Source organism: Lepisma saccharinum, chromosome 10 (assembly GCF_977018435.1).
Source record: "Lepisma saccharinum chromosome 10, izLepSacc3.1, whole genome shotgun sequence".
In the NCBI taxonomy this organism is placed as follows: Eukaryota; Metazoa; Arthropoda; class Insecta; order Zygentoma; family Lepismatidae; genus Lepisma; species Lepisma saccharinum.
Window position 1 is genome coordinate 6,939,052 of NC_139238.1, and position 24,894 is coordinate 6,963,945.

At 41.5% G+C, this 24,894-nt stretch overlaps 1 protein-coding gene across 1 annotated transcript in view; it reads right to left on the bottom strand.

Moving 5' to 3' along the window:
* The window catches only part of LOC145993741 (teneurin-m-like), a 540,838-nt gene that overhangs the window by 335,855 nt on the left and 180,089 nt on the right, over positions 1–24,894 (bottom strand). The gene's annotated exons all lie outside the window — the stretch shown is intronic.

Consider the following 24,894-nt stretch of genomic DNA (forward strand, 5'->3'; position numbering starts at 1 on the left):
AGGAGGATGACAATTGGTCATATTTTCATCTCCCCGTGTTTTTAACTTTCTAAATTCCGAACAGGAACATCAATCGTTCGAAAGAAACATCAACGCAAGTCAAGGTTAGTTGTGGAGCATATAGTTTTCGATCTCTGGCGAAAACAATTACTTCTTTGACGCTTCTGCGTCAGAGTTACTGCACATGCCATAGCGCAGACTGCGTCTTGTATTACAGAAAAGCGAGCGTGGCCCAAGTTTATGTATTCTTTATGCCCACACTGTTCCAGAGCGTCTTGCTTATAGTTCCTGTAATGACAAGACAACATAGTTCGCCATCTGTATAGATTTAGCACCTCGTGTCGAGATTTAAGCTTCATCTCAACCTTACATTCAAGTTTCACCCGAGCGTTATTTATCCTGAAATATACAGCCAGGACGTTCTGTACTAGCAGCCGATGCAGCCAACTACATCATAACTCATCATTACTTGGCCCGATATACGAAAGATGCTCAAAGACACAGCAAAGTGGGAAGGAAGACATCAGGTGAGCTTCTATACGTATAGTAGAAGGAGTCACTCAGATACTTAAAACACATAATCAAAGGGGAAATGGTCCTGGTAGGGATGCTGTGACGGGAGGGAGAGGACACTCATCCCCAAAGTTTGTTATTCTTGAATAGCTTCTTCTAGGGTTCTTCCCATCATTCATCATGAATAAAACATAAAGCACTGCAGAAGGCTGCATCCTCCCTCACCGCGGCAAAAACCCCTTCAACATCTCCCTCGTCGAAGTCTCGCTCCCAGATAGTTTCTCCTTGCGGTGAACGACGTGGAAACCGCAAACGACATCTCCATATCCCATGCGGAGACCGTGGCCCCCCATCCCCCACTCCTGCCTCCTAAATGACCCAAGGAAAAAGAGACATTGAGGAGAAGCGAGGCTAAGGTTCGCCTGATGCGAACAGGTAGAGGAAAGGCAAGAGCGATGAAGATGGAGGGAAAGGGTTGGGTGGGGGATTGGGGGGAAGGGAGTTCTGCCATCGTGCGCATTTTCTTCGGCGGTTCTCCCGACATATTAAATCACCCGTGCAGTACGGGCGCCGCGTTTTGGAGATTTAGGGACGCTTCCGTGCGTGTGCCTAGCTTCGGGAGCGGGTTTGCGTAAATTTGTCTCGCGTAAGGATGACAGCAATCGATGAAATATTGCAGAGATATCCGGTGCGCCCCCAGAGAGTACTTCTGAAGGCTTATCTAAGGTATAATCGATAATCTATCTTTCTCTGATACAGTCCCATGCACTCCAGTTTTGGGTGTGAATACAGCAAGACGTGGATGTTCACGTTTGTTCTCCCATTACTGATTGGTCACTGAACTAGCGTCACTGCATGTGTCTATCCATAAGCATCCATTTAACTGAACGAAACTCTGCACAGTTAACGCCTTTCTCACTTTCAGGAACTACAGGTTTATGACCTACTAGTAAAGCCCGCATCACACGGAACTGGATTTCCAGTAGATATGCCCTAGTCGGCGCTGGACTGGCTACCAATTTGCTAGTTTTCGCCTCACACGATACTTATCAGCGTACTTGTCGATAGACTTTTGTTCCCATACGAGGGAAGTTGTAATGGCAGCCGCGTGAGATGTAAACAATGTATCACTTCACATTTTTAAAAGCCGATAACTATTCAACCGACAGGAATAACGTTTCGTATAAAACGTTATTAGGTACAAAACAATGGCGCTGCTTAAATACATACTTTACAACGTTTACTGTACACGTATGGAAGAATATTTTAGTTGTTTCAAATGTAAATACCGTGCACTCAGCATAGATGATGTAACTCAACGCGCCTTTCATGCTGTATACGTTATACATTGCTGGAGTAACACTCGAAAACCACAGACAAAAACGCTCCTTTGCACACTCACAGATTATCTTCACATGGCGAAACTTTGCTCTGATTGGCTGTTCCACAGAATCCAGTCGAGGAAAGCCAGTAGTAATTAGAACATGTCCTATTCCTCCAAACCAGTCAAGCAGTCAGCCAGGCGGCCATGATTGCTACCTAGAAAGTTAGTTCAGCGCCAACTAGGGCATTCCTACTAGAAATCCAGTTCCGTGTGATAGGGGCTTAAGTTTCAGCGTTTGAAGATTTCCAGAGCTAACATCGCTCGCTTTCAGCCACTGAAGATTTCCAGGGCTAAATTCACTCGTGTTCAGACACTGAAGATTTCCAGGGCTAACTTCACTCGTTTACAGGGACTAAAGATATCCAGGGATAACTTCAATCGCTTTCAGCGACTAAATATTTCCAGAGCTAACGTAGCTCGTTTTCACAGACTCCAGATGTCCAGTGCTATCGTCACTCGTTTTCAGCAACTGAAAGTTTCCAGAGGCACCTCCACTCGTTTTCAGCTATTGAAGATTTACAGGGCTAACGTAACTCGTTATCAGCGACTGAAGATTTACAGGGCTAACGTAACTCGTTATCAGCGACTGAAGATTTACAGGGATAACTTCACATATATTCGGCCACTGAAGGTTTCCAGGACTAAACTTCACTTGTGTCCAGACACTGATCCAGGGCTAACTTTACTTGTATTCAGCCACTGAAGATTTCCAGGGCTAATATCACTCGTTTCTAGCCCCTGAAAGATTGCCAAAGCTAAAGTAACTGTCTCTCAGTGCTTCAAGATTTCCATGGATAACTTCACTCGTATTGAACCACCGAAGATTTCCAGGGTTAACTTCACTCGTATTCAGTTGTGAAGATTTCCAGGGCTAACTTGACTCGTATTCAGCCACTGCAGATTTCCAGGGCTTACTTCACTGCCTTTCAGCGACTAAAGATTTCCAGAGCTAACACTACTCGTTTTCAAGAACTGAGGAATTCAAGAGTTAACGTCCCTCATCCTCAGCGAATAAGAGCTAAACCAAGAGAAGGTCTACATCACAAGTCGGCAAAGACTAACATATGTCTTTACCACATTTGTTCAAACATGGCCCCACCAAACTATTTATCTTGGCAACGGAGAATTTAGCATTTCAGTTTCCAGCCATGGAAAGGTGCCAGAACAAATAAATCCAAGAAAGTCAAAAGAAACAGTCCATTTTCAGCGTGATGGTATCAAACCCAAAACCGATCCAGCAACGGCACTCTCTTTTGGACTGTTGAAAACATCAAGCTTTGTAAACAATGGATTTGTCTCTGTTGTGGTTCTGCGGGCTGTTGATGTAGAGCTCCGCCCCCTTCTGGTTTGTGCCCGCCGAAGGTTCTTGACATTGGCTAATGGACCGACTGATTGATTGATGGACTTCTCAATCTGATGCAATGGCGAAATGAAGAACAAGTTATTGACATGTTGCCTAAAATCTGTGCGACTTATTGACACGTTGACTAATAGTCCTTCAGATACGATGCTGGTTTCGGCGTGGGGGCTGCCTCTTCCCCCTGTCAAATAAGATTAATGAGAGGCCAAAGTATTTCTTTCCTGGATGGGCATTCGGGAAAGACCACCAGAATACATGTACCTCTTAGGATCATCAAAAGACTTGTTGTGAGAAATACAAGCTCTTGTTAAGATGTTCGGGGAATGTCGCTGACGTGCTTTTACCTTTTTGGAGGAATGCGAACTGTTAAGTAGCGGTAAGTGTAACAGAGTTACTTTTTTTTGCAACAGAAGTAACGTTATAACAGTAATTTTGCTTGTGGTATTATATGGAGGTGAAACTTACCCATGTGGCATGAATGAGAAACAGGAGTTCACAGGATTGTTGTTGGGAGGCCTGATGGTAAGAGAACTGTAGGAAGGCCAAGACGAAGATGGAGGGATGACGTTGAGATTGATCTGAAGGAAATATGTAAGGGTAGAAAAGATTGGATTGATCTTGCCCAGGATAGGGACAGATGGAAGGCCTGTGTTGCTGCAGCCACAAAACCTTCGGGTTTAAGAAGGCTACAGAGTTAGTTATAACAGTAACTTTGCTTGTGGTGTTGTATGAATGCGAAATTTGGTCACTTACATTCAAAGAGGAACATAAATTAAGAGTATTTGAAAATAAAATCCTTAGAAAAATATTTGGCCCTAAGAGAGATGAGGAGACATGAGTGGGGGTTACATAATGTATAACTGCACAATTGGTATTCGTATCCAGCTACTACTAGAATAATTAAATCAAGGTGGGCAGGCCATGTGGCACGAATGGAAGAGGAAAGAATAGCTTACAGGATTCTTGTTGGGAAACCTGATGGTAAGATACCTGTAGGAAGGCCAAGACAAAGATGGAGGGATAACATTGAGATGGACCTAATGAAAATCGGTAAGGATCAAAATGATTGAATTGATTTTGCCCAAGATAGGGACAGACGGAAGGTTTGCGCTGATGCAGCCATAAACCTTCGGGTTTAAGAAGGCTAGAGATTTAGTTAGTTATCAACAATTACTTTAAGACACTTAAATTGTTAACTTGCAAATTTGTAACGTGGGGGAAGAGTTCAACTTGGCAACACTATATCTTCTCTGGATGCTAAGGTGAAAGTATTTTATTGCAGTGGACCAAGGCAAGGAAACTACACGAAAACGTTAATGTTTGGGTGGATTGCTACATTGATTTGGAACGTGGGAGTTGAGTTGGTGGACCTTGCTGAGCTTGGAATGGAAGAGGAAGAAACATGTGCTAGAGGAACCAGTGGCATACCCACGATTTTGGTAATCAGTCCTCATTTTGCCATCTTTCTCTGCCTTTGACGCTCTTTTTTTTAGGAATGCTAGGCCACAGGGGGGGGGGTTTATAACCCCCACCACAACCCCCTTTTGGGCACGCCACACAGTGGAACTGATGCAACCACATGCAAAGTAGCCTGACTAGCATACGAACTAATTTTTTGAATTAACATCATTCAAGCAAAGCTCCTTCCGTCACTTGTATTTGTTCTAATAATATAAAGACTTAAATTAAACACCAGAAACATTCGCTTGCGACGACAGAGGTCTCGGGTTCGTATCCAGCCTGGGCATGGGTGTTCTTTGTAAGTGTCCCTTCATCATTTCATCATATAATCCCCTCATTCTCATCGTCGCGATTAGTCAAACGTGGAAGAAAAGAGACGTTTAATAACAAAAATCAAATCAAATCAAGGAACATGCACGTTAGTCTTTACATTTTATTACAATTAATGACCATTGATTGTGTGTAATTTGGTTGCAAGAAAATTTCGAGCAGAAAGTAATTTAAGTTTCAAGTACCAGTAACTTTAACCGAGTTACTTTCAAAAAGAGTAACTGTAACGGTAACTCAGTTACTTTTTAAACCAAGTAACTGTAAATCAGTTACTTTTACTAAACAACTTTCAAAACCAAAAACTGAATGTGCTGACCAAGGGTGAATTTATTTTATTTTAAAACATAAACTAAATGTTACGTTTCAAGGTCTTCTTCAGACTCTGTGCCAAATACAAAAACCTTACAGAGTCTGAAGAAGACCTTGCTATAAGGTTGAAACGTAACGTTTAGTTTATGTTATAAAATAAAATAACTTCTGCCTTGGTCAGCATATTGAGTTTTTGGTTATCATGGAAACAAGGCTTTCACAACACTTATATATATTCAAACCTATAGAATACATTTCTTTCACCTTCGAGAATGAAGCTCGTATGGTTAAGGGCCATATGCTCTACAAAGTAGCAGTAAAATCTTCGAAACAAAGTGTATATGTGTGGTTTAAGAGATACGGGAAAAACGTAAGAGATCGGGAGGGGGGGGGGGATCAATTTGGTCAAAGTCTAATGAGAAAAAGTGGGCCAGAAGCTGATTAAATGATCAAAGGCTGCTTGCAAATCGCTCACAAGGGTCACGAGATTATGGTGTCAGGAAAAAAAGAAGATACTACGAGTGAATGAGTCTGTGCAACGAGGTTATTAACTTCAAAGGAGGAGACAAATCTTAAAAACTTCTATGGACATGAAAACTTTCTGTTCTAGGCTTTCTAGGTAAATAAGACGGATGAGGATGAAGGATGCCGCAAATACAATGGACACATGCGGATTCTATGGCTGACTGTGCCCCGTGCGGTACTTAAACGTTTGCGGGTTCGAATATCGACCTGAGGGTGAGTGGTCATTCCACCAGTTTCACCTAATCAAAACTCATCCTCATCTTGGCGATTCGGCCAAAATTGGCAGAAAAGGCGACGCTAAGTAAGAACAATACGACACAATCAATGCTGGCTTAATTTGTGTTGTTTATCGTCGCTTTTCTGCCACTTTTGGCTAACTACGACGGTGATTATATGATGAAATTGATGAAGGGACACTCACAAAGAATACCCATGTCCAGACAAGTGTTGCCACATGAAGGGAAATTTCCCTTTATGAAGGGAAATTCGTACTAAGTTTTAAACGAAATAGGATGAAAAGTACCAAAATTCCATGGAAATTTTAAGACACCAACTCAATATTAGTACACATTATGTACTAATACTATTAATTATTATTATTATGCGATTTTTCGTGAAGGGAAAAATTGAGTGGGAAAAGGGAAATGTTTTCCTTTTGAAAGGGAAATTTTGCCCTCAGATTGTGACAACACTGGTCCAGACCAGGATTAGAACCCTGACCCCTGACGTCTCGGAGCGCTCCGCCACGGAGATCGACAACACATCAAATGCCTTGCCGCGATTCGAACATAGGACAGCTAGTTTCGTAGCTACATTCACAATCATAGCTGCTGTTCACACAGAACGAATTTATTTCTCATGGACAGAACTTTTGGTGATGGTTAAACAAGTCTATTAGACAAGAAAAAAATATCGTCTACAGCATCAATTTTGTTTAGTAATTTTGACCAAATATAGTCCATTTGTTCAAAATTACCAAATAGTTCAAATTGTTATTTGGAATGCAGGGACAATACAAATATCATGGTCGGTTAGGATTCGAACCTATGTCCCCAGAGCATTTTGTTCTAATCAGTAGGCTACATTCTATGAGTTCTATACTATAAATTGGTCTATGAGAACGAAGAGGCTAGTCCCGATTTATTGGTTCATTTAAGTTATTAAGTTATTCTCGGTCACTTTTGGCTAACCGCGACGATAAGTATGAAATCGATCAAGGGAAGTATCTGCCCTTTCCATGCACTTCCTGCACTTTTCAATGAAGTGTCTGCCCTATTCATGCACTTCCCTTGATCGATTTCATACTTATCGTACAGGAAGATAAGATCAGATCTCTTATATAAAAGTGTGAGAAGTGCATGAAAAGGGCAGATCCTTCATTTAAAAGTGCAAGAAGTGCATGTAAAGAGCAGATCCTTCATTTAAAAGTGCAGGAAGTGCATGAAAAGGGCAGATACTTAATTTAAGAGTGGAGGAAGTGCATGTAAAGAGCAGATACTTCATTTAAAAGTGCAGAAAGTGCATGGAAAGAGCTGATACTTCATTTAAAAGTGCAGGAAGTGCATGGAAAGAGCTGATACTTCATTTAAAAGTGCAGAAAGTGCATGAAAAGAGCTGATACTTCATTTAAAAGTGCAGGAAGTGCATGAAAAGAGCTGATACTTCATTTAAAAGTGCAGAAAGTGCATGGAAAGAGCTGATACTTCATTTAAAAGTGCAGGAAGTGCATGGAAAGAGCTGATACTTCATTTAAAAGTGCAGGAAGTGCATGAAAAGAGCTGATACTTCATTTAAAAGTGCAGGAAGTGCATATAAAGAGCTGAAACTTCATTTAAAAGTGCAGAAAGTGCATGTAAAGAGCATATACTTCATTTAAAATTGCAGGAAGTGCATGAAAAGAGCTGATACATCATTTAAAAGTGCAGAAAGTGCATGAAAAGGGTAGATACTTAATTTTAAGAAGTGTACAGAGAGTGTCTGATCGAGTATATAGAAACGGCAAATACTGCATAGAAAGGGCAGGTACAGGTTAAAAAGGAGAAAGGCAGGAACAGCCATTCCCAGGCCAGAATTCGAACCCAGGGCTCCTTGGATCGCAGCGCGCTGTGCCAGGCACTCCACGGATGTGGTTCCGGCAAATGAAAGATACATTAATTTATTTCGTGTGGACGTTATTCTTACCGCAGCGTACCAGACGAACAGAGTTCCCTTTCAATTTCGAACGGCTCCTTATCTCTTGAACGCGTTGACACAAGAGCAAGAGAAATATGCCATTTGTCACAACCTCCTCCGAGGCAGAAGGAGCTCACACGCTCACACATATGGACAGCACGCGAGTCGATGAAGTGTTTGATTCAACAATCCCATTGTGAGAAGCTAAGAAAAAAAAGCATCAATACAATTGTTCCCATAGATTTAACAACTGAAAAAACGCAAGGCTGGGAAGATAATGGTGATTGGTACGGCTGATACAAAGCTCCTGACAGTCTGGCACGTTGAGATATAAAACGATCCGTCATCCACGGTTCTGTGAGAATGCGCAACCCCCGACGAGGGTGGGTTTAATGCTATCCCTGGACACAAGGGTGATTCAGCAGAAAAGTTCAACCAGGGGGATGACTTATAGTGCGGTAGTGAATGGTTGAGGGGATGAGGGGGTGTATCTGTGATGATTTCGTTTGTTCCAGGGTGTGAATCAGAATTGCCAAGTCTTCGCTACTGTTGCTTAAGCACCCCCCCCCTTCTCCCGCCGAATGGAGGAAGGAGCCCCCCACCCCACCCCTTTGGGACTATTAGTGGTGGAAATCACTCCGCTGGGAAAAATCGGCTCGTGTTTGATTCCGTGCTCTAAGCTGATTAACAATATGTAAAATCAGATCCGAAGGGATGGAATGTCACACAAAAGAGTTGTCCTGCTCCCGAAGCGGCGAAATTTTACGGTGACTGACTCCTCTCGATTGCGCTGGTAACGTCGAACGTCAGGATCAGAATCCCGTGAAGAAGGATGAACATAGATTCTCCTGCAAGAAAGAGGATCCGTTGATTTTCCCTAAAACGAGCGTGTATTCTGTAACATGGCGAATAACAAACAAGGCTGAGAGTAAAAATCTGGGTCATAAGAATAATGGAATTAAGAACATGCAAGTCCACAAAGAGAAAGGAAGAGATAAGACATATAAAGAAACAAGAAATGGGGAAAAGGAAACAGAGAAAACAGATGCAAATGTATGGGAAGAGGAAGCGACAAGCAACAGAAAGGGTGGAGGAAAAGACGGGGAGAAATAGATAGAAGTAGAAAGACAGCATGAAGAAAGACTGTATAAAAGACCAGACCCTTCATTAAAAGTGCAGGAAGTGCATGAAAAGAGCAGGTCCCTTATTTAAAAGTGCAGGAAGTGCATGAAAAGGGAAGATCCTTCATTTGAGAGTGCACGACGTGCATGAAAAGGGCAGATCCTTCATTTGAAAGTGCACGACGTGCATGAAAAGGGCAGATCCTGCATTTGAAAGTGCACGACGTGAATGAAAAGGGCAGATCCTTCATTTGAAAGTGCACGACGTGCATGAAAAGGGCAGATCCTGCATTTGAAAGTGCACGACGTGAATGAAAAGGGCAGATCCTTCATTTGAAAGTGCACGACGTGCATGAAAAGGGCAGATCCTTCATTTGAAAGTGCACGACGTGCATGAAAAGGGCAGATCCTTCATTTGAAAGTGCACGACGTGCATGAAAAGGGCAGATCCTTCATTTGAAAGTGCACGACGTGCATGAAAAGGGCAGATCCTTCATTTGAAAGTGCACGACGTGCATGAAAAGGGCAGATCCTTCATTTGAAAGTGCACGACGTGCATGAAAAGGGCAGATCCTTCATTTGAAAGTGCACGACGTGCATGAAAAGGGCAGATCCTTCATTTGAAAGTGCACGACGTGCATGAAAAGGGCAGATCCTTCATTTGAGAGTGCACGACGTGCATGAAAAGGGCAGATCCTTCATTTGAAAGTGCACGACGTGCATGAAAAGGGAAGATCCTTCATTTGAGAGTGCACGACGTGCATGAAAAGGGCAGATCCTGCATTTGAAAGTGCACGACGTGCATGAAAAGGGCAGATCCTTCATTTGAAAGTGCACGACGTGCATGAAAAGGGCAGATCCTTCATTTGAAAGTGCACGACGTGAATGAAAAGGGCAGATCCTTCATTTGAAAGTGCACGACGTGCATGAAAAGGGCAGATCCTTCATTAAAAGTGCAGGAAAAGGGCAGATCCTTCATTAAAAGTGCACGAAGCGCATGAAAAGGGCAGGCCCTTCATTTAAAAGTCCACGAAGTGCATGAAAAGGGCATGCCCTTCATTTAAAAGTGCACGAAGTGCATGAAAAGGGCAGATACTTCATTTTAAAATGTTACAGAGTGTGTCTGATAGAGCGCATAGAAAGGGCAGATACAGCTTAAAAAGGAGGAAGGCAGGAAAAGTGTGTTAGTGTGCGTGTGAGAGAGAGAGACAGAGGGAAATAACAAGAAACGTGATCACCTGTATTTTTCAGTTTTCTAATTATTCTCGTTCAAAAAAGCATCATTCAGCCAATCATGTTCCAACTTAAAAACTCTCATGTTAATTAGGTACCGAGATATGAATACAATTTTGAGTCACGCGTTCAAACCTTGAAATAAAAAAAATGACACTGGTCTCTCAATGTACCATAAGTAATCATAAGGATCGATTCATTTTTTTTACAAATATCATAGAACAAATTCCAAATCTGCTAGAGTGGCACGTTAGCACACTTTCTAAGAAGTGACCATGGTCCAAAAAAAGATTTTTGCTCCCAAATAAGATGTTGGCCACATTCTTTGTTATAAAAAGACTCGAAGGCACTTCAAGCATTTGGTTCCCATCCAACTACAATACAGAAACATTGCCAAGGTCAAGCTGCTTTAGTCACCGGTGCATCGGAACGCAGGTATTCGCTGAAACGAACACCATTGTAAAAACTGCACGGATGAGCACTCATTTATATAATAGAGAGGGTATGCACAAACCTAATTAGATTTATTATTATAACCAGGGGACGTGTATATATGAAAATACATATTCATGTATGAAGCTGAAATCAGTTATATTCTGTATTACATTCCGCATCATGGCATGTAGATTCGAAAAATTCCGTTTTCGTTTTCCATATGTGTAGGAAAAATATATATTAGGTTTTGGATCATATTTTACACGTTTTAGTTATTTAAATATTATTTCCATATATCAGAACATTTCTCAACACTCCACATTCGCGCAATAATTGAAGACTAAAATTGGTAAACGCTGTAAGTCCCACAATAATGCAAACACCGTTTTACACGTTAAACTGTGAAATGTGGCTGGTAGCCCTCTAAGTAGTTCAAGGGGCGTGTAAAGAGTTAACTAGTGTGCACGTTCTTACAGGCTGATGTGCGGAACGATGCGCTTTTGGCACTTACAACGTTTACCACTTTTGTCGTCAATTACATGGCCAGTGTGACTATTTCTTGCGAATAGCTGACAAAGTCCGACGTGACGTTACACAAAGGAAAGTTTACGACGATTTTTATACCTCCAATAGCGTTAATTTTCATTTTTCTATCATACGAACAATAATGTTTTTCTTTTTTTTTGTTTGTTTTTTTACCTCTCAACTGTTTGCTTTTGCTATTGTTAAACACTTGAAATTCCTGTTTATTTACAATTGTTGTCAACAATAGAGAATTAGGACTCAAGCATCGGCTCCTGGTTGTTACAAACGTTATTTTGGCAACGTTGGAAACAGTCCCAAGTCGAGTAGTCCATTACTAACCCCACCCTCCCTACTAGCTGCACACAACAGCGCCAGAAGCAACGATTTTGTGACACACGTACGGGATTCGCTTCTGGTTTCTCTTCAAGACAGTCACGACAGCAGCGCCAGAAGCAACGATTTTGTGGCACACGGACGGGATTCGCTTCTGGTTTCTCTTCAAGACAGTCACGACAGCAGCGCCAGAACCAACGATTTTGTGACACACATACGGGATTCGCTTCTGGTTTCTCTTCAAGACAGTCAGGATAATAGTTACAATGTCGAGAGAGGCGCAATCAATTGTTTTAAAAAACTCAATTTACGTATCGGAATTTAAAGATGAAGGTTTATCGACCGATGGCAAAGTTTCATTTATCAGCTTCTCAACGATTCTTAGTGCAACAGTACATTTCAGGCGGTGTAAACATCACGCGAACAAACAACGAAGTTCTAAGCAGAGACAGGGTTCTGTATTTTATGTAGCTCGTGTAGTATCTTACATTATTAAAAAGGTAAATACTTAAAATTTTAAGCCCATATTTAACTCCATATTTTGTGTAAGTAACTATGTGTATTTACATATAGTACGAAGTTAATCAGGACAGCCCTTGTTGAATGACATCCTAATTATCACTGCTAAAAGAACACTACGCCGAAACTCCTTTATTTATTGGACTATATTATGTAATCCCTGGAAACACATACCTGGCTGGTGTGTAATGGCCTGCGGCGTTGTCCTGCCTAGGGCTGTTGGGCACTCACACACACACACATGTTTTAACTAAACTTCAATGTCTGCCTTGTTCATCCACTAAACTGTTCATCGCAACTGTCTATCACAAAACTCCTCGAAACTCTCTATAAACCGTCTATCATAACTGTTCCGCAAAAACTGAGATTTCCTCTCCCCCGACCGCACTATATATATCTTACCAATATCCTGTTGGCGGAAGTCGGGAGACAGACACCTTTAGTAAAATGCTGAGTTGTCTAGGCAGGAAACGACTCGACGGAACTTTGGCAGGCCATATACACCAAAATATTTAGCACAAATTTACTAGGCATGAACCCGTTCCCTGATTACAAGCCACCAACTTGAACCAACAACATTCTCATCCGTATAGTTGAGTCGCCACACTTTTCCCACGTCGTTGCTGATTCAGTGCACAAGGTAGCCCACATGCAGAACTTTCGGAACATTGCTATGCGAGCACTTTTACAGGCGAAATAGAGACCATTACAGGCTTTAAGGCCACTTGCAAGAAGGCAATCTTCCAAAATGATACAGATTTAAAAGCCCGTTTGCCTTGCATTGGTCAAGATTTTTATAAGTCATTCGAATGGTACTCGAGACGAACAACCTACTTCGTTTCCCATTTCGGAAACATTTTGTGGATTTTGTCCTCCCAGTTGTGACACACTAGAAAGCTTCCGTTCTATTTCAGGAGTGCAACTTGTTAAACACTTATGTCGCGATTGTTATTCAGCATGTACTGGATATTTATACAGCCGAGAGAAGGGCTCAAAGAAAGTAACGAATCAAGATGAATTTGAATATAAGAATGGCTTTGTATCCTACAAATTAGGCAACCGAAAGCATACAAACATGGCGTGTTGCATAAATGTAAGGATATCAATTGTTTGCCATTTTCCTGCCTTTTAGGCTAATCACGACGTTGTGGATGAATGATGATTAGATAATATTAACGAACGGAGACTGAAAATGGAACATCTATACCTAGAGCGGTACTTGAACCCTGAAATTTGTGTGCTAAGCTTGAACAATTGCAATAATTAAAATTTGTTCAAATTATTGGTGTGTAAATATTCTTCTCCAATTACATGCAACAATTTACCAAGAAATTTGCTTTAGAATATTCAAGAATTACATCAGAATATTAAAATAGATAATACGTAATTACAAAATACAGTTTTTCGTGCAAAATTTGTGCAAAGTAAAAATAGTTTGAATTTTGCATAATTTCCAGGATAATTGGTCTCCGCGAAAGTGTCGTTATCGGCCGATACGATACATCGGCATCAATATTGGCTCAACCCTAAATATGATCTTGAAATAATATTCTCTAATAAAAAAAATATTAGTTTATTTAACGTGAAGAGCACAGCATAAAACCTAATACAACACCATTCTAGAAACCATTCTAAGCATACGTATTTTTTCCCCGATTTTGGAATATTATAGAGATTTTTCGAAAGGAAAGACTGCTGATCAGGCGTCGGTCAAAGGTGCAGCCGAGCCTTAAAGAAAATAATGTGAACTAACTTTGTGGCCAGTAGGTGTAGTGTAATCTTTATTTTGCAAAAAAATTATAGCTTTAGGCAGTATTTTGGATTTTTAATACTTTTTAGCTTCACATCCTAAGCACATATATTTTGTGAATGATCTGAAATTTATGGATATTTCTCTTAGAAAAGTGTTGTTCTCCCCTTCAAGGAGAGGGGAGAGAATTGACTAAGTTCTGATGAACTCAGCAGCCTTAAGGAGGAGAGGGGTTGGAAGCCCCTTTAATTTCCCGCGATGGGAGAAGCAAGCTCGTGTCCAGTTTTAATTCAAATTGCGAACGAGATTAGCTTCGTGTGATGGTTCTCGCCCGGTTGCCTATGGGGTGGATTCTGTTCCAAATTCTCTAAAAGTTCTTTAATAGACTCTGGAATGCTCTAGCTTCGAGGTTTTGTTCTAATAACGGTGGCATTCTTTGTCCTTTCCTGATATCAGTGCTTGTCTGAAATTAGTTGGTTTTTCGCAAGTCAAAGATGCAGTATGTAGGATATTGCAAATATTGTTGGATTACGAAAAAAAAAAAAATAACAGCAAGTGAATAGGTCGGTGAAGTAGCTGCTTCGTGCTGGTTTGAACTTGGCTTGGTGCAACAGGCTACTTACTTCTGTGACGCAGTGCTTCTTGAGGCCCATTCCTGCAAGGTCCTGTTAGGGCGTCTGTCTACCATGCAAGAGAATCTGCGTTCGATCGCCGGCGGGGGAGAATCGGGATTTTTTTTCACCTGTTCAAGCGGCTCTGACGCCCACCCAGCGTCACACAAAGTGTGTACCTGGAGGAAACTGTGTGTGGTAAAGGCGGCCAGGGGTGTGGTGCTGATTACATCACCCGCACCTTCGGAAGTGATCAAGAAAATGCGGGGCCCTCACTGCACACCCCTATACTCCTTCATGGCGTGGTGCAAAGCACAGGGGAACACTTTACCTTTTTATCTACGATAGTTACTTTCAGGTTTTTATGTCTGAAGGTTGAAAGTCAATGGAATAGTTACAACCCAGAAGTGCCTGTGACTGCACGTCCATTAATAGAGTAAGGTAGTGAATTATGGAACTTCTGCACCTAAATGCCGCACAGAAAAATCAGAATCTTATTTGTTGTCTAGATCTTACGTATTATGAATAGTTTAATACTTAAACGGGAAAAAAAAGTACCCGGAATTTGTGAATAAAACACAAAATACATAGTTAATCATCAAAATTTATTTTGTCGCCATCAAAATAGGCCCCATCAGATGCAACACACACATGCCAACGCTTAACCCAGTCTTCAAAACACTTTTCAAAAGCAGAAGACGGTATCGCCCTGAGTACCTTCTGCGAATTTTCATTAATGGATTCAATTGATTCAAATCGCCTTCCCCGAAGTGGTAAACTTTGCGGAAAGAGAAAAATATCACACGAAGGGGCAAGGACATGTGTTGAGGTTTTGGCCAAAACCTCGCGAACAAGAGTCGACGTGTGCGACGACGCATTATCGTGGTGCAAAATCCAAGAATTGTTTTTCCATAACTCTGGTCTTTTCCGGCGAACATTCTCACGCAGACGCCTCATAACGGTCACATAAAACTCTTTATTCACAGTTTGACCCGCTGGAAGAAATTCTGAGCGCACAACACCACGATATTCAAAGAAAACAATGAGCCTGACCTTAATTGTTGAGCGACTTTGGCGTGTTTTTTTGGGTTTTGGTTGATTTTCGAAGCGTCATTCGGAAGATTGTTGATCTGTTTGCATTTCATACTCATACACCCATGTCTCATCAGCAGTTATGATGCGTTTCATGAAGGTTGAGTCACTAGAGGCTCGCGAAATCATATCTTCCTGCGATGTGCTTCTTGCAGGAAATTCAGCTCCTTCGGAACAAGTCGTGCCCCGACGCGTTTCATGCCTAACACATCAGTCAAAATGTTGTGATCGGACTTGTGTGATATGTCAAGCTCACGAGCCACCTCTCTCACACTCGCACGGCGGTTTTCAAGCAGCATTGTCCTGATTTTTCCGACGTTTTCGTCAGTGGTCGACGTGGAAGGTCGACCAGAACGGGGCAAATCAGCAACAACTTCTCTCCCTTCTTTGAAAGCCTTGTACCATGCATACGCTTGTGTTTTCGACAGACACGAATCACCAAGGGCCTCTTGTAGCATTTTAAGAGATTCAGCACACGACAGTCTTTTGGTATAAAATATGAAAATTTCCTTAGATATTCAACTTACAAAGGGGGCTGACCCTCTCTCTCTCTCCCTGCTTTGACGCATATAGAAGTTATTACCGTCAGTCCTCCTCTTGTGTTAGTGTTTTCAAACCAATTCTTTGCTCGAAATGTGTCTCCATTCTGCAAATCGCAGGACACTCGTCAACACAACGTGCACAAACTGATGTATAGATTACTCTACCTACCCCTCTGCGTGGTCATTCAGTACAGTGCTGCCATCCTACGGACAAAATGAATTCTCGATACCTCCAATGTGGGACTTTTACCAGCCAAATTCCGGGTACTTCTTTTAATGAAGGTAGGCTTTATGTAACTACGAAGCTATTGAGAACATGTAAGCAACCAGAGAGGAAACCACACGAAGATTCACGCTGATACTCTAGAATGAATTCTAAGCAAATGTAATTTTTCAGATTTTGGGATGTGAACGCGGTTTTTCGAATGGAGCCAGCTTTCCTGGCTATCCTGGCGTTTACCAAAGGTCAAGACGAGCCTTAAGTCCACTTATGCATAGATAGAGTGCGACACTAAGCACTGGAAACAGAACACGGGGAAACACTAACAGAAGAGTAGGACTGACGGTAATAACTTCTATATGCGTCAAAGCAACGAGAGGGGGGAGAGAGGGGTCAGCCCCCTTTGTAAGTTGAATATCTAAGGAAATTTTCATATCTTATGGACGTAATATCATGCCAATTATAAGGAGGGGAAAGGGTTTACAGTAAGATTAATAGAGACAAGGGCGTATTTAGTGGAGGTCCAAGGGGTTCGGACCCTTCTCGGAAGACTAACAAAGTCCAAAATTAAATGAGAAAAAAATATTTATGATTTTTGGTAGGGCAGCTGTCTTTATGCAAATGTTAGTTAGCTTAACTACACATAAGCCAGGTAAAGAATAAATGACTTTCTTTATCTTCTCATGACAACAATTATAATTATCAATTTACCTATTTAAATATTATTTTAATCTTATTAATCTATGATTATAAACGTTATTATTATTACTTTATTATTTTATATTATTATTATTACATGCGAGACACTTGGTCTGGACCCCACCGAAACTTAATTCTGTACACGTGCCTGAATACAGGCTCGTCGCATGAACACCAGGATTTAAAATTCAGGAAGTGTCGGAGAGAAAAATTACCCTCCTAGAAAAAAAATCGTGCGGACAGGAATTTTACAAAAATTCCCAAGAAATTTCCCTCGTCAGAATATTCCCTGCAGGACGACAATTATCCCCTTTGAACGAGAACTTTTCCCTGGATCCACCATCAACGGTTGCAGGAGTAGATCAAACATAAGGGAAAGAAAATTTCTGCTGATTGCACCACCAACCCCCCTAGAGCAGGCACCAACAAATTCATCCTACTGGTTAGCCATGGCGGCAGTCGTCTAAATTGGTCCCATTCATCAGGGCTTCCTGTCTAGGGCCGGCCGAAGAGGGGGGAAGCGAGGGGGCTCGTTACCCCTTCAGTGGTGGACGCAGAAGTCTCCCCCTTCGCTCCTCTCCCCCATCTAACCCAGTGTTGCCACAATCTCAGGGTAAAATTTCCCTTTTCGACCGGATTTCCCTTCATCTAACAACAACAATAATAAAAGTAAAGTAAAAAAAGCAGTAAAGTGCTACCCTGTGCTTTGCACCAAGCCATGAAGGCGTATAGGGTGTGTGGGGGGATATAAGCAGCACCACGCCCCTGGCCGCCTTTACCCCCTCCCCCCCGCAGAGTTTCCTCCAGGTACCCACTTTATATGATGCTGGGTGGGCGCCGGAGCCGCTTGGATTGTCACGGGCTGCTAATTTAATAAATAAACTAATTAACTCAACTAACTCAACTGAGCTGAGCTTAGCAACGCAACAACGAAGAATCTCTCGCCTCACCTGCTGGGCGAATTAAACATTACATGAAATATAATACGGTCAGGATAAGTGCCTAACAGTCGGAGTTACCGAGAATAAACCTAGGAGGATTTGATTTTAAATACCTGAAATGACGTTACATAATACTACGGTGTTTCTGAATATACACATATATTAAAGCACAGATAAATACACATTACATCTTGCCCTCTTTCACTCGATCTCACATTCATTCTCTCATTCTATGGCATATTGCGACAATATGACAAATACAAAGATTAGATTATTTACTACTTTGACCATACTCTTGCTATGTCTTGGCTACATTGCCTTTTACAATTTATCGTTTAGGATTTTAAGTATAAAGTGAATAATTGTTCCTTGTGCGAACCCCTTCTATCTTTTCTGAAGGTATAAATATATTTCATGAACTATCGTTTGCGGCTAACATTAACTCTGATCTTTAACATCTTTTCCGCCGGAAAACAGATGTCTAGGGATGCCATAGCACTGATTTAAGTTAAGCAATGATTTGATTCACGCAGATTCGCGGTAGATTGTCGTCATCTCTCTCACACACGCACATGGTTGGATCTTACCTTCGCTGCATTCCCTCTGACCTGGGTTGGGTGAAAGTGGTCCTACAGTTCTGGAAGACATCCCCACACTCCATCGTTGCACCTCGCGGTTATCCTGGTTGGCGAAAGTGGATCAGTCGGCAGCTCCATCTGGCCTCATCGGATCCTGGCTTCACTCGTTCACTGTCGACTCCATACGACAACTTGCGCAATAATAGGTCAGTTCTTCGCGGTCACTCGTAAGTACAGATACGTGACTTGGGCGATGAGACGAACATACGCGATGAGCCATTCGCGGTTTCACATGGATATCAAATGTTATTAACTTTTACTACTTAGGACGTTGTTTCGGACGATTGACACGGGTGGACGTGTCTGGCGTTATTCTCACATAACCACACGTATGTGCACGGATGCGTTGACGGCAAGGGGGAGGAACGACCCCCTGGTTCTATTCTGCTCTACTCCATGGCTCTGAAACACTCACTCGAGGAAAAACAAATCCAGACCTCGAGTCTGCTTGCAACTCGCAGCTCGGTCGCGCGTAGCTCACACTCCGGTGGCGATTGTAGGCAAACTGTGTAAAACTGTTTCAAATCATCCCTTTTATTCCAGATTTGAACGTAGTGACGCGCTACCCTCTATGATCAGGTGCTTGTTTATTGTTTCTGGTGCTTTGACCGTTGTCCTCCTATCCTGGTCAATGCTCACTCCGGTCCTTAACCTTTGGTAGCAGCCCCTCGCGCAGAGATTAGGCTAACTCTTCCTCCATTGTAGTCAGTCACGAAAAGCAAAGACATCTCAGTAGGGTAGCTTCTCCCTTTCAATTCAGCGATGAATCTTTAATAATTCATAACTCCCGTAGTTCTGTTCTGATTAGGCTCAAATCTTGGAATCAGTACTTTCATGATGTGGTCTTCCGCTGGTTAAAATCTCATCCAATTCGGTCCATTGGTTTAGAAGTTGCATTTTTCTTGTTATTCCCATAAGAATGCATGTAAATCCGAATTCGGGCGAAAAACGGTGGTTGAGCAAGCTAGTGTTGGCTAAGGCAGTTCGCTAGACACCTGTATTCGCGACGGATATTAATAATACCAATTGCAATTAATTCCTACTAACGGGCAATTAGATTAATTACTTGTCACTCAATATTTGACCGTTATAGGATCGAACCCGGGTCTCTCGCATGGTAGTCAGACGCCATAACGACTTTTAAAGAAATACCCACCCCTATGCGGTAGTATACCCCGACACACATAAACATCAGTGCCCTAACCAGGATTCGAACCCGGGCCCCCTGGCGTCGTAGCGCGCTGAAATAACCACTCCGCTATGGAGGCCGACAACGACTGAGCTACCGGAGCTCATTCCCCTTTTTCGACAGGTTTTCCCCCTTCATCTAACAACAATAATAATACAAGTAATAATAGTAGTAGCAGTAATGCTTTATTTGGCCCTTCTCGAATACATGAAAAATGTTCTTAAAAAATACATGCTTCTAGACATCCTTCTTGCTACCGGACCAGATGTCCCAGGTTCGAATCAAGGACGTATTTAGGGGGATCCTCCCCTCGCAAAGACTTACCACGTATTAAAATCAAATAATGAAAATATAATTGTTTTATCATTTGCTATATAATCTACGTTTATTAACTTCCGCAGAACTTATTGGAAGGCAAACAATTTGGCTCATACTGCTTTGAAGGACAGTCCCAAAAATTTATGCACACTACTACACTTATCAGGAACTTTACCTTTCGTCAAAATCCTTCTTTGTTATTCAATAAATATTCAATTATTTATCTATTTAACATTAATCGCCTTGCCAGAGCAGTTGTTTTTACACAAATTTTGACGATCTTAACTATACGTAAGCTAGATAATGAATACGTGCTGTTATATCTTTATTCTTTTACCATATTTTTACCTATTCATGTAATAATAATACAATATTAATTAATTTACATATTTAATTAATATTATTCTATTTAATTAAAACTAATTGCTCTATTGTTATTATTATTATTATTGAGACACTTGGTCGGACCCCACCCCCCGAAATATATATCTAGATAGTGCCTGGTTAGAACCATGGTCAAACATGATGTACGCTTGTGTTTGTTCCATTAATTCCATTACTTATCATGGTGGATATTAAACTAGAGAAGACTTCAAAATTGCATGACATTTTGATATTTGCCATCGACTCTTTTCGCTTAAAATTCGGTCCAAATTTCCCTGCAAGAGGGAAATTTCCCTTGATGTGGCAACACTGATTCTAACCACCTCTCCGAAAAACCACCCTCGCACAACCCGGGAACGACCGGAATGTACCGAAGTTACCCGAACGGCAACCCCCTCTTTCCTGATCAATACAACTTGTGAACCTTTGCGGAATAGGGAGAGGGAAAGTGACAACAAGAGTTGCGTGTGTGCGTACTGTTTCCAGACGCGTGTGTGTGCGTGTTGGCATATGCGGGAAGAGGGAATGCCCTCCAGATATGTGTAATTAAGGGAAGGTTTGTTTTTTTTTGTTCAGGCTAACACATGTCTTGCCGTGCTTCCTACATGACATAGTGGCCTCGATGACAGAGGGTCGAATCCGATCTGACCTGCACAATACGGCTGAAACTTACGGTGCAGTACTTAGACCTCGTCTATACTGGGCGAAATACATGCCCAGTCCGCTCCCGGCTTCGGCTGAGGAGAAATTTGCATTTCGATGTTGCAAAGAGACGTTAGGATTGTCTTGTTTACACTCCTGCTTGTCGACAGTTCACTAAAAGCACTGTTCGATTGATGGATATGTAGAAGCGGGAATTTCAGAGCGTCATGCTCTCGTATTTTAGAATTAATATCTCAGAAGCAAAGGGTGGATGCAGAAATTTGTCGGAGGATGTCAAGAATTCCTTATGGTAAGTGCAAAGTTCTCCGTGCATATAGCCATGGAGGCATATTAGGGGATGTTTGGGGGCACACATTCTCGATCATTGCAATTTTGGAAATGATGTGATCAGCACCACGCTCTGGCCCCAGGTACCCATTGATTTGAGCCACTTTAAGCAGGTCAAATATGAGTGCCCACAACTTCCAATCAGCAACGCTGAGTGGTATGGCTCTATCATACAACTGTATTACTACCATAGATCAACCACATCGGGAATTGAACCCGGGTGTCCCACATGGCAGTCAGATGCCACACCGAGTGGACCACAGTGGTTCTAAACGATCATATGACGGATTATATTTATGTGAACATGCATTATTCGAAGCGTAGAAAACGTAACTTTTAATTTTAACAAATACAAAGAAATCAATCATATCTACACATACACAAAGCCGATTATAGATATAATCCGGATAATCTGAATATCCGAATGTCAGTATATCTGCCACCGGCGGAGTGGGTTACCACAGCGCGCCGTGATGCCAGGGGTCACTTCATTAATTTCATCACTCATCCTCATCATTAGCCAAAAGTGACAGAAAAGCGGAGTAAAATAGAGCAAATCAATCAAAAATCGAATGTCAGAATATTCGATGCCCGGATAGAAAATTATCCGATATCCGGATCTGGCCACCCCTAGTTTCACGAGATTTGCGCTGGACGTTGAGGAGTCTGTGGTTGTTGACAGATTTTTGTATATATTAAGATGTGAGGAAATTTTGGAAGATTTTATATATTCCAAGATATTGTAAGCAACTAAAGCATTTTAACTAAATGTTGAACCCAGGGAACTCCAATGGGATGTAACACCCTGCTCTACTCGGACACGCTTCGCCAACGAAGCGTCATCCTAAACTATCCGAGTCCATTACTGAAACGGACACGGATAATTTGACTGAATTATTGAGCCCAGTCGCAGCTTCTCTCATCAGGTCGGCTAATGGGATGCAGAACAAGTCGCCGGCCAAGCGGAATGGAAGGGTTCAGCGGGCATCGAAGCCACGTGCGACGGACATGCACGGAATTCAATGCCACGCTAAATGTGCGATACAATCGAACGGAATACATTTTGGCAGGTTCAAACGTTACAGGTATACTCAAGTGCATGTAGGGTTTATCTTCTATTAAGTATCTGTCGATTGTGCTAAATGGTCTTCTCTCCGTGGACTAATTTCCATCTATTGTAAGTGCGAAGGTGATGTAAACAAAAGCACATGAATACTGAAAAAATAGTTCCTTTCCTGTGTGCAAGTTTTGGTGTTATTTTGCTCATACGAGGGTTAAGTCATTAAATAACAGGAATTTTATTCTAAACTTCATGAAATGTGCATTTCGGCGCCCAAAATGGTTCCTTAGCAACACGGCATTACGGTCTCTAGGAGTATGCGCATGCGCAGTAGCTCGTACAACATGGCCGATTCACTGTTGACTTGCGCCGTAGAAGAGCAACGAGGTGTTATTCATTTTTTGTGGTCAGAGGAGTGAAACCTTCTGAAATCCACATCAGAATGGAGATTCAGTACGAGTAGTGGGGTTTGTGGTGGGATAAACTCGAGAAAGTATGAACTCTCCTCAAGCAGGTTTGGCTATACTTAAAACTTGCTCAACATGGCCATATGAGTTTTTTGTTCAAGTGTGGAACTCCTGTTTAATCCAAGATTTTTGTAAAAAAGCCCTCATGGATTCCATGAGAAAGTATGACCCCCCTCAGATTGATGAGGCTACACTTACAGAAGGTACTTCTGAGAGATTGTTGTCCATAAATTTGTTAAAAATATGCCCCTCTTGTGGCCACACTTAAAACTAGGCCACGCACACACACACACGCACACACACACACACACACACACACACACACACACACATATTTATTTCTGGTTTAAGTTCAATTGGATACCAGGTTCACTAATATTAAAACAATATAAATCTTCTAGAATTGCTCCGTGACTCTCTCATTTCTTACATCATAAACATATGATTTTTCACCTATGAGAATAACACTACATATGGTGTCTTCAGGTAAAGCCTCGTGGAATTCACAGATAATTTTAATGTTTGTCCTGTCATTAACCACAACTTGTTTTCTTTTCGAAGTGTTGATTACAAACATGGGTCTCCGTGCTTTGAATTCATCTGGTGTGTAATACATGTCAGTATTGCCTGTAGTGACTCTTTTGAAAGCCGAAAATGCTTCATATAATTTAAGGAAATCATTCTTGGACATGTCTAAATTGTAATTTTCTCTAGGAAAGACCTCATTTCTGCCATTTTTAAGATATATGTTCTTGATGTTGCAGTTATCAAATTTGCTTGAATTTTTTTCCTGATTATTGTGTCTTCCAGTCTGAAACAATACTACCACAAAATCAGGCATGTCGTATTGTATGCTGGAGAATGAATTTGTAGCATCAAACTCATAATAAGAACCAGATGCGGGCTTCTGTACGCATTGATATGTATAAAATTGCAGAGGAATCTGTGGATTTTTTATTATATCAGCTTTGTATTTAAGAGCATAACTGGCCTCATATTCAACAACCGGGATTCTTAGCTCCATAGTCTGAATAATGCATTTGCCTTCATCAGGTAAGGTATTAGGCAGAGCTTCTCCTGTAGGGTTTAATGTACTGTACCTCATCAAAGCATTGTTATCATTTGCAGCTCTTCTAAATGTAATTCTTAAACCACCCTTCCACATAATATCTTTGTAATCCGAGAAGAATCCTGGCAACAGGCGCATTGGAAACAGCACTGTGTGGTTTTTAGATAATATTTTATCACCAGCCTCAAATCCACCTATTTTGTAGTATGAAGCTTCGGTTTTGGATAATTTTAGAGTGGCCAAAGCTGTGGAGGTAATGCCGGGATAATCCACTCTGTTTATAACAACGCCATGCTTTCTGATCTCAATTTCAGAGAACAGATGCGGCACAAAATTATCCACCAATCTTATATTTGAATTTGCCGGGTAATCTGTTCCATCGAGCTTTACAACATCAAATTTGATGTATAGATCTGCTCTGTGGGGGTGTATAAATCCGTCCCCTACATCAAGATCAACCTCAATTTCTGTGTTGGGTTGATTTAAATTTGCAAATGTCCTCCTGTTTGGAGGGAATGATTGTAGCTCATAACTCTCAATATTTTCCATTGTATGTATTTTTATTTAAATGTTAATCTCTATGATAGCAGTTGTTGTGGCTCCAGCAAAATCAACTAATTCTTCTTTTTCATTAGTGACCATCAATTCAATGTAATCTATTCTATTATGGCACACAGGAAAATATAATGTTGGGGATGGATTGT